Consider the following 15,095-nt stretch of genomic DNA (forward strand, 5'->3'; position numbering starts at 1 on the left):
CGCTTTTGAAATAAAAACACATTCTAAACAGTGTTTTGCCATTCTAATGCCATTATCTGCATTGTAGGGCTATTTAGACTGTCTTAGTAAGGTTGCAGGCTTGAAATTTAGCACTTGTAAAAAGATATTCGCTTTTGAAATAAAAACACATTCTAAACAGTGTTTTGCCATTCTAATGCCATTATCTGCATTGTAGGGCTATTTAGACTGTCTTAGTAAGGTTGCAGGCTAGAAATTTAGCACTTGTAAAAAGATATTCGCTTTTGAAATAAAAACACAGTCTAAACTGTGTTTTGCCATTCTAATGCCATTATCTGCATTGTAGGGCTATTTAGACTGTCTTAGTAAGGTTGCAGGCTTGAAATTTAGCACTTGTAAAAAGATATTCGCTTTTGAAATAAAAACACATTCTAAACTGTGTTTTGCCATTCTAATGCCATTATCTGCATTGTAGGGCTATTTAGACTGTCTTAGTAAGGTTGCAGGCTTGAAATTTAGCACTTGTAAAAAGATATTCGCTTTTGAAATAAAAACACACTCTAAACTGTGTTTTGCCATTCTAATGCCATTATCTGCATTGTAGGGCTATTTAGACTGTCTTAGTAAGGTTGCAGGCTTGAAATTTAGCACTTGTAAAAAGATATTCGCGTTTGAAATAAAAACACATTCTAAACAGTGTTTTGCCATTCTAATGCCATTATCTGCATTGTAGGGCTATTTAGACTATCTTAGTAAGGTTGCAGGCTTGAAATTTAGCACTTGTAAAAAGATATTCGCTTTTGAAATAAAAACACATTCTAAACAGTGTTTTGCCATTCTAATGCCATTATCTGCATTGTAGGGCTATTTAGACTGTCTTAGTAAGGTTGCAGGCTTGAAATTTAGCACTTGTAAAAAGATATTCGCTTTTGAAATAAAAACATTCTAAACTGTGTTTTGCCATTCTAATGCCATTATCTGCATTGTAGGGCTATTTAGACTCTTAGTAAGGTTGCAGGCTTGAAATTTAGCACTTGTAAAAAGATATTCGCTTTTGAAATAAAAACACATTCTAAACAGTGTTTTGCCATTCTAATGCCATTATCTGCATTGTAGGGCTATTTAGACTGTCTTAGTAAGGTTGCAGGCTTGAAATTTAGCACTTGTAAAAAGATATTCGCTTTTGAAATAAAAACACATTCTAAACAGTGTTTTGCCATTCTAATGCCATTATCTGCATTGTAGGGCTATTTAGACTGTCTTAGTAAGGTTGCAGGCTTGAAATTTAGCACTTGTAAAAAGATATTTGCTTTTGAAATAAAAACACATTCTAAACAGTGTTTTGCCATTCTAATGCCATTATCTGCATTGTAGGGCTATTTAGACTGTCTTAGTAAGGTTGCAGGCTTGAAATTTAGCACTTGTAAAAAGATATTCGCTTTTGAAATAAAAACACATTCTAAACAGTGTTTTGCCATTCTAATGCCATTATCTGCATTGTAGGGCTATTTAGACTGTCTTGGTAAGGTTGCAGGCTTGAAATTTAGCACTTGTCAAAAGATATTCGCTTTTGAAATAAAAACACATTCTAAACAGTGTTTTGCCATTCTAATGCCATTATCTGCATTGTAGGGCTATTTAGACTGTCTTAGTAAGGTTGCAGGCTTGAAATTTAGCACTTGTAAAAAGATATTCGCTTTTGAAATAAAAACACATTCTAAACAGTGTTTTGCCATTCTAATGCCATTATCTGCATTGTAGGGCTATTTAGACTGTCTTAGTAAGGTTGCAGGCTTGAAATTTAGCACTTGTAAAAAGATATTCGCTTTTGAAATAAAAACACATTCTAAACTGTGTTTTGCCATTCTAATGCCATTATCTGCATTGTAGGGCTATTTAGACTCTTAGTAAGGTTGCAGGCTTGAAATTTAGCACTTGTAAAAAGATATTCGCTTTTGAAATAAAAACACATTCTAAACAGTGTTTTGCCATTCTAATGCCATTATCTGCATTGTATGGCTATTTAGACTGTCTTAGTAAGGTTGCAGGCTTGAAATTTAGCACTTGTAAAAAGATATTCGCTTTTGAAATAAAAACACATTCTAAACAGTGTTTTGCCATTCTAATGCCATTATCTGCATTGTAGGGCTATTTAGACTGTCTTAGTAAGGTTGCAGGCTTGAAATTTAGCACTTGTAAAAAGATATTCGCGTTTGAAATAAAAACACATTCTAAACAGTGTTTTGCCATTCTAATGCCATTATCTGCATTGTAGGGCTATTTAGACTGTCTTAGTAAGGTTGCAGGCTTGAAATTTAGCACTTGTAAAAAGATATTCGCTTTTGAAATAAAAACACATTCTAAACTGTGTTTTGCCATTCTAATGCCATTATCTGCATTGTAGGGCTATTTAGACTGTCTTAGTAAGGTTGCAGGCTTGAAATTTAGCACTTGTAAAAAGATATTCGCTTTTGAAATAAAAACACATTCTAAACTGTGTTTTGCCATTCTAATGCCATTATCTGCATTGTAGGGCTATTTAGACTCTTATTAAGGTTGCAGGCTTGAAATTTAGCACTTGTAAAAAGATATTCGCTTTTGAAATAAAAACACATTCTAAACAGTGTTTTGCCATTCTAATGCCATTATCTGCATTGTAGGGCTATTTAGACTGTCTTAGTAAGGTTGCAGGCTTGAAATTTAGCACTTGTAAAAAGATATTCGCTTTTGAAATAAAAACACATTCTAAACAGTGTTTTGCCATTCTAATGCCATTATCTGCATTGTAGGGCTATTTAGACTGTCTTAGTAAGGTTGCAGGCTTGAAATTTAGCACTTGTAAAAAGATATTCGCTTTTGAAATAAAAACACAGTCTAAACTGTGTTTTGCCATTCTAATGCCATTATCTGCATTGTAGGGCTATTTAGACTGTCTTAGTAAGGTTGCAGGCTTGAAATTTAGCACTTGTAAAAAGATATTCGCTTTTGAAATAAAAACACATTCTAAACTGTGTTTTGCCATTCTAATGCCATTATCTGCATTGTAGGGCTATTTAGACTGTCTTAGTAAGGTTGCAGGCTTGAAATTTAGCACTTGTAAAAAGATATTCGCTTTTGAAATAAAAACACATTCTAAACTGTGTTTTGCCATTCTAATGCCATTATCTGCATTGTAGGGCTATTTAGACTGTTCAAATTAAGGGCATTTAAAGAATGAGAGGGACTAATGTCCCTGCATCACGTGGTGTTATATTTTATATTTATGACCTGACCATCTCTCCCATACCAACCTCCTGCAGATCAATACCTTCCAACCTCTTTTTTACCCCGAAAAACCCATTCAATATAGTTTGCTCCACCTCAAATGTAACCCCAGGGCTAGGAGTTACCTACGCTTCTTTTCAGGGCTTAGCGTACGAGTACCAAAGGCTGCCGTTCGGCTATTCTCTGGCTCCCCGCATCTTCACCAAGTGCGTGTAGACCGCACTGGGGCCTCTGCGTCGTCGGGGATTGCGAAGTGTATTCTGCCCTGGACGATGTTCTGGTCCTTGGCCGGTCAGGGTAGATCGCCAGGTCTCATACCAGGCAGGTGGTGTCTCACCAGCCTGGGTTTTGCTGTAGACTGGAAGTAGAGTTCTCCTCTTCCCAGTCAATGGGTGGAGTACTTGGGCTTTTTCTAAGCTCAAGGTCTATATGGGCATCCCTCTCGGAGCAGCGGCGAGTGATTGGGTTCTCGGCGCGCTCGGGGGGTTCCGTCCTAGGACGGTTACGGCGCTGTCCGTGATGCGCCTGCTGCTGGGGTCCCTCTTGGCCTCCTCTTCATGGGGAGGATGCAGAGGTGGTTTTTTCCAGTATGGAAATGGACCCGGTGTGAGACATATGGAAGCGGCTGAAGGTTCCCATGTCAGTGCTGGGGGACCTCGTCTTCTGGAGAGGGTCTGGTGCCCTCACCTGCGGGGTCCCCTTGGGCAGCAGGCTGTCACACGTCACGGTCTTCACCGACGCCTCCCTCATGGGATGGGGGGGGGGACGTGTCGGACCAACGCAGTAGGGGGCAGCTGCCATGCTGCCCGGTCTGCGCTACATTCAATGTGTTGGGATTGAAGGCAGTCCTTCTGGTCCTCGAACGGCTCGACCACCTTGTGGTGGGCAAGCATGTTTTGGTCAGGACGGACAACACGATGTCAGCGTCGTATATTGTCAGACAGGGTGGAGTGCGATCCCCCCGTCTGCACCGGGCGGCGGTCGGGCTCTGGCTATGGGCGTTCCCCATCTGCTCTGCCTGAGGGCTCTCCACATCCCCGGCAGGGTGAATGTGGGTGCAGGTGTGATGTCGCAGGGCGGTCCTCACCCTGACGAGTGGGGATTACGTCCAGACATAGTCGGGCAGGTCTGGGACCGATTCCGTGGCCCTCCGGGATTCTGTACGCTTTCCCCCCCTTACACCTGATAGCTCAGCTGTTGGGGCGGGTACGTCGGGAGCGCAGGACTTGGTCCTGGTCGTGCCGGGCCGGGGCTCAGCTGTGTGGTCCCCGGCCCTGATTCAGCTCTGTGTGGCCCCACCGTGGCCTGTTCCGTGGTCACCGCAGGCCCTCTCTCAGGCACGCAGAACTCTGTTCTGCCTTCCTGTTCTGGGGCAGCCTCTAGGCTTGGCTGCTGACAGTGTGAATCTGGTGGGGATGCGTCTTGACTATTCTGTGGTTAACGCTATCCGGTACTGTGCACTCCGTCCTCTACCACGGCTTACGCTGGGGAGTGGCGTATGGTAGAGTGTGGGGGCGGAACGTTGTTCAGCCACCCTCTCGTGGGACGTTCCTGCTTGGCGCTCGGTGTCTCAAGCCGGTGGAACGTTCTCTGTCTCCGAGTTGGGACCTCCAACTGGTCCTCGGCCGGTTGTCTGAGGCCCCGTTGAGCCTCTTGAGCAGGCGCCGTTGGAGCAGCTGTCTTCAAGACTGCGTTCCTGCTGGCCGTCACCTCCGCTAAGCGCGTGGGTGAGCCGTATGCTCTCTTGGTGCAGCCTAAGTGCCTGTCTATTCGTGCCAATAGCGGTGTGCCTAATCCAGTCTTCGTGCCAAAGAATAGCCGGAGCTTTTTTCACTCCGGGGATATTGTGATTCAGGCGTTTCATCCGCCTCCTCACGCTAGTGGGTTAGAGGCGAGCCTTCATCTGTCGTGTCCTGTCCGTGCTTTGGGGGTTTACCTCAGTCGGACTCGGGATCTCAGGGCTGCCGATCAACTTTTTGTTTGTTACGGTGGCCCTAGCGCTGGTAAGGCACTGTCCAAGCAGCGCCTGTCACATTGGTTGTGCGAGGGCATTGCCCTTTGCTACACATTGGCTGGACAGGCCCCCCCTGGGGGTGTCAGGGCGCACTCCACTTGTGGAGTGGCGGCCTCTGCCGCCTTGTTAGGGGGGGCCTCGGTGGAGGACATCTGTGCTGCGGCCTCCTGGTCCTTTCGTCAAGTTTTACCTCATGGACATGACTGGGGGTTGTTGTTTGTGTTAAATAACGAGACAGGAGACTAGAGCGTATCCACTGTGCATCTGTATTGAATCCCAACCCATAACACAACAGCGTACCTTACATCCTGGTCCCTGCTGGACCGTACCAACACACACACCATTGTGGGGGGGTTTATATAACAATCCCATTCTCTTGTAACATCTCCTTTTTTTTAGATAACAATAGTTACAGCATCCCTTAGTGCACATTATTATTATTACAAGAAACCCCATACACGTCCTTATTTAAAACCCTAACCATCTGTTCTGTGCATTTTTTCCATTTTTTTTCTTTTCTTTTTTACACCATACCATACCATACCCATTAACCAGTCTCTATAAGTCCAGTCTTTGTGGCACTCTCACCAGCCTACCACTGGCCGTCCTGTACTCTGGCGCCGGTGGAGGGTCCACCACAGGCTGGTACAGGTCGCTCCGCCTGAATGGCCTGACTTCCTGGGTGATAGTGTCATTGCCCGTGTTACTGTCCATCCCTTTGCTGGGCGGACTGCTGTGTGGCTCCACAGGTGGGTTGCTGTGCTGCACTCTGTGTTGCTCCGGGCGGCGTCCAGTCACATCCCCCTCCGCGCCTGTGCGCAGTGCCGCAGAACCTACACGCAGCGCTTGAATTCGCGCCTGGCGCGTAATATTGAGGCCTGTCAGAACGTTCCTGCCTAGGTGGATATTGCGACCTGTCAGAACGTTCCTGCCTAGGTTGATATTGCGACCTGTCAGAGCGTTCCTGCCTAGGTTGATATTGAGACCTGTCAGATCGTTCCTGCCTGGGTAGAACTCGTGGCCGCCGGCCATCTGACGCATGTACAGTCTCTGGTATCATTGCTGATGTCTGATGTCTATCCTGTGTCATTGCCTTTATTCTAATATCAGTCATTTCTGCAGCCCGGCATATCTCAATGGCTGATTCCAGTGTAAGATCTTTCTCTCTGAGTAGACGACGGCGCACACTCTCATCACACACCCCCAGCACTACTTTGTCTCTTATCAACTGCTCTCTGAGTTGCCCATAATCACAAGAAGACGCCTTCTCCTTCAGCCTTGTTATGAATGAATCTATGGGTTCCCCTTCATCTTGATTGCATTTCCCAAACACATATCTTTCAAAAATAATGTTCCTTGTTGGCTTAAAATATGCCTCTAAAGCAGGAATGATGACGGCCACGTCCTTCTCCTGGTCCGCCGTAAGTCCTAAATTATGTCTGTATATATGGCGACATTCACTGCCCATCACGCGTCGCAAGATTGCTGCTTGCACTTCTTTTACCTTGTCCTTCAATCCCGCTGCCAGTATGTAGTCCTCAAATTCCGATCGGAAATTATCCCAGTTACTTGCGAGATCGCCGCTCATCTTCATCTCATCTGGTGGCGGTATTGCTGTTGCCATGGTGATGCTGTGTTTTTGTTTGTAGCTTAGCTCGCCGCAAACGCTCACTGCTTCACTCCCCGACTTCTCCTTTTCCTCGATTTCCTGTGCCGTAGCGCACCATATCCGTATAATTACTCACGTAATTATAGCCACTTCTGACACCATGTTTGTGTTAAATAACGAGACAGGAGACTAGAGCGTATCCACTGTGCATCTGTATTGAATCCCAACCCATAACACAACAGCGTACCTTACATCCTGGTCCCTGCTGGACCGTACCAACACACACACCATTGTGGGGGGGTTTATATAACAATCCCATTCTCTTGTAACAGTTGTCTCCCAGGCGGTTCTGAGGTCTGGGACCTCCCCTGCGTCCCGCCTCTCTGTGGGTTAGCAGGGGTGTGTGGGTGTGTGCCACGGGGTGTTGTGTCACACGTGGTCCCGCCTGTACTGTGCATTTTTAGGGGTCTCTGGTTCCCTCTTTTTCGCACTTTGGTGGAGTTGACTGCCGCCCCCCCCTTCACTAGGACGGGCAGGTGGACGGGACTCCCCTCCCCCCTGGTAGTAGGGCTTGCGAGTCCTCAGGGGGTACACTTGTCGGGCCACGCGTCTGCTCTGCCCCATATCTCATTATGGCGAAGAGAGAGACGCGATTGCCAGTAATGCTATATAACGAAAGGTTATCCTATAACCTAGTTATATGAATACTGGCTGAGCGTCTCGCTCTTAGCGCCCTGAGGTCCCTTGGTTGGGTTTTCATGTTGGAAACTTTTTTTCCGAGGAAGGGGGAGTGTGACCATGTCCGGCGTCTTATAGGAGGACGCCGGGGCGTGGCCTGGTCAGGTGCATTTGTTTTGTTCATGAGCACAGTAGGTGCTGGAGATAAGATATATCTCATTATGGCGAAGAGCAAGACGCTCAGCCAGTATTCATATAACTAGGTTATAGGATAACCTTTCGTTTAGCATAACAGGATAACATAGCATAGAATTGCAGTATAGTATGAGTATAGTAGTATATAGCAGCGTAGCAGAATAATAATATATTAAAATATTGTATAATACTGTATACCAATATGGTGTAGTATAAGTATGATTTCGTTATATTATAATAAAATAAAAATGATATAGTATATAGAAGTATAATATAGAATAATAAATGTATATACATGCGTGTGTATAAATGAATGAACCTAAATATGTAGTTTGACTGATAAATACACAAAATGGGTTTATTTATGTTGATTTAATTTAGTTGTGTTGATGTTTCCATTTTTGCTAAATGGTTATATTCTGTTTGGTTTTATGCAATAAGTCTATCGTGTGCTGTATGTGTGTAGGGCAGGTATATATAAGAATTCTTCTTCTTCCTGTTCCTCGATTGCCATGACATTTGGTGAATTATATTAATATGTACTGTTGGACTGTGGTAATTCCATGTACGAATAAATAAAATTATGATAATAGTTTTATGTATTTTTCTTTTTATCTCAAGTGTTTATTGGAATGAAATGTTGTTTTAATGCGTTTTCTGCACCTTGCTGAGACCTACCGATCTATTGCTGTGACAGACGAAGACCACAATGGAAATAAGTCTGACTTTGTGTGATAATTCCTGAAACAATGCAATGCATGTGATGGTTGTGGCCCAATTGGGTTTTAAATCCTGTGTATTTTAACATGTTTAAATAAATCCATCCATTCATTAATTCAACATCCACATCCCCTAGTTAGTACAACAGTCCCCTTCAAATAATTGTCTTAAATTTGTGCCTGGATTTGACTTTGACTGAGCCAGAGAATACAAAGTGTAGTTCTTCAAGCTTTATTCTACCGTTGGCATTGCATCACATGGTGTCACTTTCTGGTCCGTCTCTACGGGAGGCGGCAGGCAGGGCACCTCTGAAGTGACTTTTATACCTCCAGATGTTGCCAGACAGAATTTTACTTTCAGCTTTGGTTTTGTTATTGGTGTGCGATTAATTTCAGATTGTTTGTCATATCAAATGAAGAATAACAGCAACGGGTGTACACAAATATAAATGAATATTCTACTTTTATGATGGTATACATGCAGAGAAAACCGTTTTACAGTAACTACTACAACAAGGTGTTGACCTGGTGAGCCCTGGCGTCCATCAGTGGGCTGGTGCTCGGCGGAGTTATCATTAGTATTATTACTGAAATTTTCTTTTCATAGTGTGGACATTTGCGTTGTATGAAAATGAGCTAATTTGAGTTGCATAAGATAGTGTGTGAAGGGGGTAGGGATCCTACTCCTTTTTGAACATTACTGTTTTGCTTGTTTGTTTTTTAATCTGTTCATTAATAATAATAATAATAATAATAATAATAATAATAATAATGCAGGACCTGTTGCAGAGGTCTTTATTCGGCATGCAACGACACACAATGTTTTAGTGGTACACACAGCGGTTAGTATAGCACACACACCGGAACACACACGCATGCATTGTCTCTTTAGGATCGCAGATGCGATTCGTCTCTGCGATTAACCCATCCCGTCGTCCTTCCCCCCCAAGGGCAGCCGGGAGCAGACAGGCGTCAACGTGAGCCGCGCCAGGGGACCAATCCAAGTGCTCCTGTCCGTCTTCGTCAAGGACGCCACATCGTTAGCGATCTGTTGTTGTGCATGTTTTTCCATTGGGTTTTTTATCTTATCGGGGGGGAAACCCTTGCGAGCACGGGGAGAACATGCAAACTCCACACAGAAAGGCCTGGGAGATAACCCACCTGGGTACCTGGCATCATGGAAACCTGGTCCCCAAGCGGGAATCGAACCCTGGACCTTATTGCTGTGAGGCGACAGTTAACCACTACACGACCGTGCCGCTTTACTTGGTGGGGCTACTCATTCATTTATATTTGAATTATGGATTGAGCCTTTAATTAGATATAAAGTTGTAAATAAAATATTTAATGGTTTGGTCCAACAATATTTGGTCCTGGCTTGGGGCTGACTGTACTTTACACACACACATCGAAACAATTAATGAAAACTCAAAAACACACCCACAAACAGGTCTCACACATAATATATTTATTGTAAAAAATACATATAAAAACGACTTTTGAGACATACAAAAGATCGGAGCTTCTTAGAAACAGTATATTGAACAGACAAAGACCAAGCCATTATTTTGAATTGCATTACATATTTACAATTTAATAAATAAAACTCAATTTGTTTTCTATAACAGAGAAAAGGCAGATTGTCCATATCTTGGGATGCAGCTACCGCTGTGGTGACTTTAAAAAAAACAAAAATAAAAACAACATTCTCATTTAATACATAGGCAGAAGTGTCTCAACACAGAGGGCGGACCTGGAGGATCCAGCGCACTGCGACTCAAAGCCAGGGATGGAGAAGAATACAAAACGCCCCTTGCAGGGAGAGGAGCTAGTTTGCACAGAGCGTTAAGTTAGCATTGGTAAAAATTGAGGTATTGCACCACACAGCCTACAAGGGGGTAAAACCAAAAACACAAGTACAATTTTTGGGGCATCAGATTGTCCATATTCACCGACAACCAACCATGTCCCCTAAAAACCCACCCCCACCCTCCCAAGCTTAAGTATACAACATCATTGTTTATCACCACACACACAAATGTAACATCTAATGATCAATGTATCGCTTCTTCCACACACACACACACTCGTCTCCCAATGTACACACAGTTTTGGCATTGTTCTCCTCTCGATAGAAAAAGGGTCAACATGCAAGGGGCTGCCATCCGACGGCTCAGAGATGCTGAACAGAAAAGGGACAAAAGGCCAGGGGCCCAAGAAACGAGCCAGTGAGAAACCTGCACGGAGCAGATCCTTGTGCTGATCTACACCATGTTAAGATAGAAACACGTCGTGTAGAACCCGACTGTGCCTTTTACAAAAGCAGGCAGCGATAGCAACCAATCCGTGTTTGTTTTCCTATCCATAATGTTGGGATGGCCCTGGAATGCACACAACTCAAAACCCGACCGGGCTCTCGGGTCTCGACAGCCACGCTGTAGACTAGCGTCTCAACCCACCCCTGAAAAGACTACAAATACCAGCTTGCACGTATAAAACCCTCCACTGGGCAAAGGCAATCACCACACAAAAGGCAAGGGTAGCCATTAAACACAGCGATGAATCATAACAACAATGGCGATGATGATACAATGTCAGTAAATCTTCAGAGGGGGAGGAGTTAATACAATAATTAGCCATCAGCTGTCCATAGCCTTCAGCTGCCACATGGCATACCATACGCATGCCCCCTCCCCCACCAAATACATCCCTAAGTCCCCCCCCCATCCCTCCGCACTCCGGCACTAATGTAGCCAGATGGCCAAACTACCGTTAGGGTCTGGTCCAAAAATCCGTAACGCTCCCCGAACGGCATTCCTCTAGCAAAGTAAAATGGGAGCAGTGGAGCGCCATGTCGCATACCACTGCCACATTTAGCGGTGCATTGCAAACGTCGCTAAGTAACACTAACATAAAAAAATAATAAAAAAGAAAAGCCGTCTTGACCAGCAGACCTCTGGGGACTGTACTGTAAACACAAACACACACTCACTCACTCACTCATGAATACATACTCTTATCATCGGGACATTTCCCACCCCCAGTCGTCAGCACATATGAACACGCACACAAACTTATGAGAATGAATTGGGGGAGAATCAGCCTCGAGGGACAAAAGTGCTCGAAATGGTGCCAACACCAGTGCTACTATGGCCCAATGAAATACCTACAACCTTCCTAAGAGATTAAGAAAAGAGAAAACACCAAGTAGCAGCACTAACTGACCACCAACAGAAACTGACCTACTCAGCAAACAATCAATCAACCCACGACCGCCCCAAACTTCCCCTGAAATGTGTACAGGTAACGAGAGAAAACACCTACTTAATACAGCAGCCCCCATTCACAAAAAGAAGCCCTCGACCTCCAGCTATTTAAAAATAAATAAAAGCCTTGCGGTATTGATGTGGTAACGATTCACTCTTTCAGTATCAAGTTGGATTAGTCAAGGAAAGAAACATTCATTCAATGGAACGAGGAATTATACTTTTTTTTGTTGTAATATGGTAGATAAAACGACCAATCCAGTTTGGAAAAAGAAATAGACGGGAGAATGCAGCGCCACTGTCGGGGTCCTCCCCCGAGTTCAAGGTCTTTCTGGGGGGCCTCCGTCAATCTGGGATAACGTTAACTTTATCGTGCGTCCTCCACCGGGTTACGGTCCATGGAGGAGCGAGGGAAACCTCAGCTTCCGTTCCGACCAGCGCCGGGGACCATGGATCCACAGGAGCCATTTTCTTTGTTGTGTAGCGTTTGGCTTTTAAGTCGTCTTGACCAACCTCAAATGGGGGCGATGACGAGAAGCAGGTGTGGCCAACCGTGCCGCCTTCTCTTAGGACCGTCTATCCACCAATCGGAATGGGAGCTTCGCCTCATGGGACCGTCTATCCTCCAATCAGAATGGGAGCTTCTACTTGTTAAATCAAATATATATATGGTTTTTTCTCTCTGCGGTATTGGGATTCAGTGTAGTCTCCTGGTGGGGTGGAAAGGGTTAAAGTGTCAGACAAACTGGAGAAGCAGTTTCCTCTCAGGATTAATACATTATTCATCTATCTCAACATAAAGAGGCATTTCATGACATTATTATAATAATTTCATTTAAACTACCATTCCGTCGCGAGAAGGGGCATGTGATAATCGGACATAAAACATACCCATGTGTTCTGTGTCAACAGCTGGGACGAGAGCAGACCTGCGGTGAACTACAGATGCTATTTCCTCAACTGTTCACAGACTAACGTGTCTGCGGTCACAGACGAACGCTCTGTCACCGGGCAGAGTTCCAGGGAGGAGGCGGGGCTCTCCAGACACAACACAATGGTACGTTTTATGCCACATCACCACTGTGTTTAACGTGAAATGTATATTTCACGTTAAAAAAAAGAAATCTGCAAAATTCCCCTTTAAAAGACCCGACTTCAAAAACAGGAAACATTTTGAGGTTTAACCATGAATTATTTTTAAATCGTCATACTATGCTGAGACAAGGACAGCATTCATATTCAGTCTATTTACATTGTCATTTAGCTGAACGCTTTTATCCAAAGCGACTTACAAGTTTTGTACGACAAGTCAGCAGGAAGGGCACAACTCTATCAGCTGAGTAACAATGTTCATCAAAGTGTTCAGACTTGAGTGCTGCAGTGTTGTGTATGTTAGTAAACTGAGAATGTTAACACATTCCCGGCCATTCACGTATATATACGTGATTGGGAGCCAACGCTTGATGGCCAATCACGTATATATACGTTTTTAACTCGCTTTTTCTTTTATTCGATTTTATTATCCTATTCAATGTCACAGAGCTGTATTTTGGCTGGTATTGGCGCTGTCTCGAGAATGCAGTTTCCCCTGTTGCACACTTGGGGCTAGATCCACAAAGAATGGATTGCACAGAGCAAGTTGCACCCTTACTTACAATTCATTATGAATTGAAAATGGGGGACCCTGATGTAAACGCGTCTCTACTTTTCGTAGCTCCATTTCTGCAGACCCCTCTCTGATTGGTTGAGCGAAGCCCCTCTCTGATTGGTTTAGCTCGTCACGCGGTAAAAGGCAGATGTAATGTTATCATTATCAAGAAGATAAAAAGAAATGTACTACCAGATTCGCGTATAACGTTATTTCACGTGACTTCGCGGTTTATTCATAACGTTATGCACATTTCACAACACAGCCAGCTGTCAGAAACTGTACATTGTAACGTTATGTTATAAAACTGTACATTGTAACGTTATGTTATTTCGCGGTTTATTCACATAACGTTATTTCACGTGACAAGTTCAACACAGCCCAGCTGTCAGAAACTGTACATTGAGGGGGGTTGAATCACTGTTTAGTGTTTACACTCCCCACTTACTGTAACTGTACCATGACATGACTCCCCCACCTCATCTCATGCACCTTGTTGTGTATACTGTTTCTTTTTCCTCATTATTATATTCAGAGTTAATTATATTGTTTACACTGTCTTTCTTCTATTATAACCCTGCCCATTTGATGCTCCAAAATCATATTCAGAAAGTATCACAGAGACTTCTATTGACCAAGGAATTAGTTATTATTAGTAAGACACAACATTTCCGTAGCAATCCGACATTGACCACCAGACTCTCTCTCTTAAGGCATTAACTGGGTTAATTAATATAAATGTTATATTGTAACTGTCTAGTTACACATTGGTTCCGAAACATGTATGTTCCAGGCTGCAATTAAAACTTTGAATCTGAGAGAGCTCTGGTCAGCGAAGCCGGCGATGCGAGCGATTATTATTGGTTTTTAATGACAAACCAATTACATAATCCAACATATGTGTTTGTTTGTTTGTTTGTTTATTTACACATATAAAAACAATTACATATATAATACAATATAATCCACAAGGGATGTGTAGGAGAATTGCCTAAAAACCCTCAAGGGGCTTGCATGTGGCATTCACCAGGAAGCAAAATTACATTATATCAAGATAAAATATAAAATCCCCCCCCCCCCCCCCCCCCCCCCAAACAAACAAACACACACAAGCAGGCCTACATAGACACCGAAGCAGGCACCCATGCCATACGATTTCTGGTAGAGAAAACAATTAATGACAGGAAGAATATATAATAAAACGAAAATGCAATAACAAAATCCATCAGACCACAGTTTGTAAAGGAAGTCCATATGGGAAGTATTGGTGATCTAGGAGATGAGATTTCAGTGCTCTTTTGAATTTCAGAAAAGAAAATTCCAAAATATGTGGAGGCAAAGAGTTCCACAACTTTGACCCTCGGTAGAGCAAACAAAACTGAGATTGGGAAGTGCGGGAAAAGGGTGGTCTAAGCAAACAGGAACTACGTGTGGGGTAATTATGAATTTGGTGATTGTGGGCAAACATGTCATGAAAAAAAGGGGGAAGGGCTGTTTAAAGAACTATGCGCGATCGTTCCGGTATGAGAGCGGAAGAGTAGCACGCATGTGGTGAGGCTCCTGGTCAAAAGAGCGAAAAACGGAGAAATAAGGACCCGAAAAGTGACGGAAAGTGATCAAAAATGAAGATGCAAACGAGAAGGAAGGAGGAGAAAACAAATATGAAGGAAAGAGAAATGGAGAACTCACAGGAAGAGGAGAGTTCGACGGAGCAGAACCCCCG

At 43.7% G+C, this 15,095-nt stretch overlaps 1 protein-coding gene across 2 annotated transcripts in view; it reads right to left on the reverse strand.

The window, feature by feature from the left end:
- Positions 1-11,195: 11,195 nt before the first annotated feature.
- Positions 11,196-15,095, reverse strand: part of LOC311227195 (uncharacterized protein) — a 35,474-nt gene continuing 31,574 nt past the window's right edge. For both annotated transcript variants that reach the window (XM_084312748.1, XM_084312749.1), the window contains exon 5: positions 11,196-12,434. The gene's annotated coding sequence lies outside the window, so the exon portion shown is untranslated. The remainder of the gene's footprint in view (positions 12,435-15,095) is intronic.

The sequence above is a fragment of the Notolepis coatsorum genome (genome assembly GCF_963971535.1).
Source record: "Notolepis coatsorum genome assembly, chromosome: 4".
NCBI classification, from domain to species: domain Eukaryota; kingdom Metazoa; phylum Chordata; class Actinopteri; order Aulopiformes; family Paralepididae; genus Notolepis; species Notolepis coatsorum.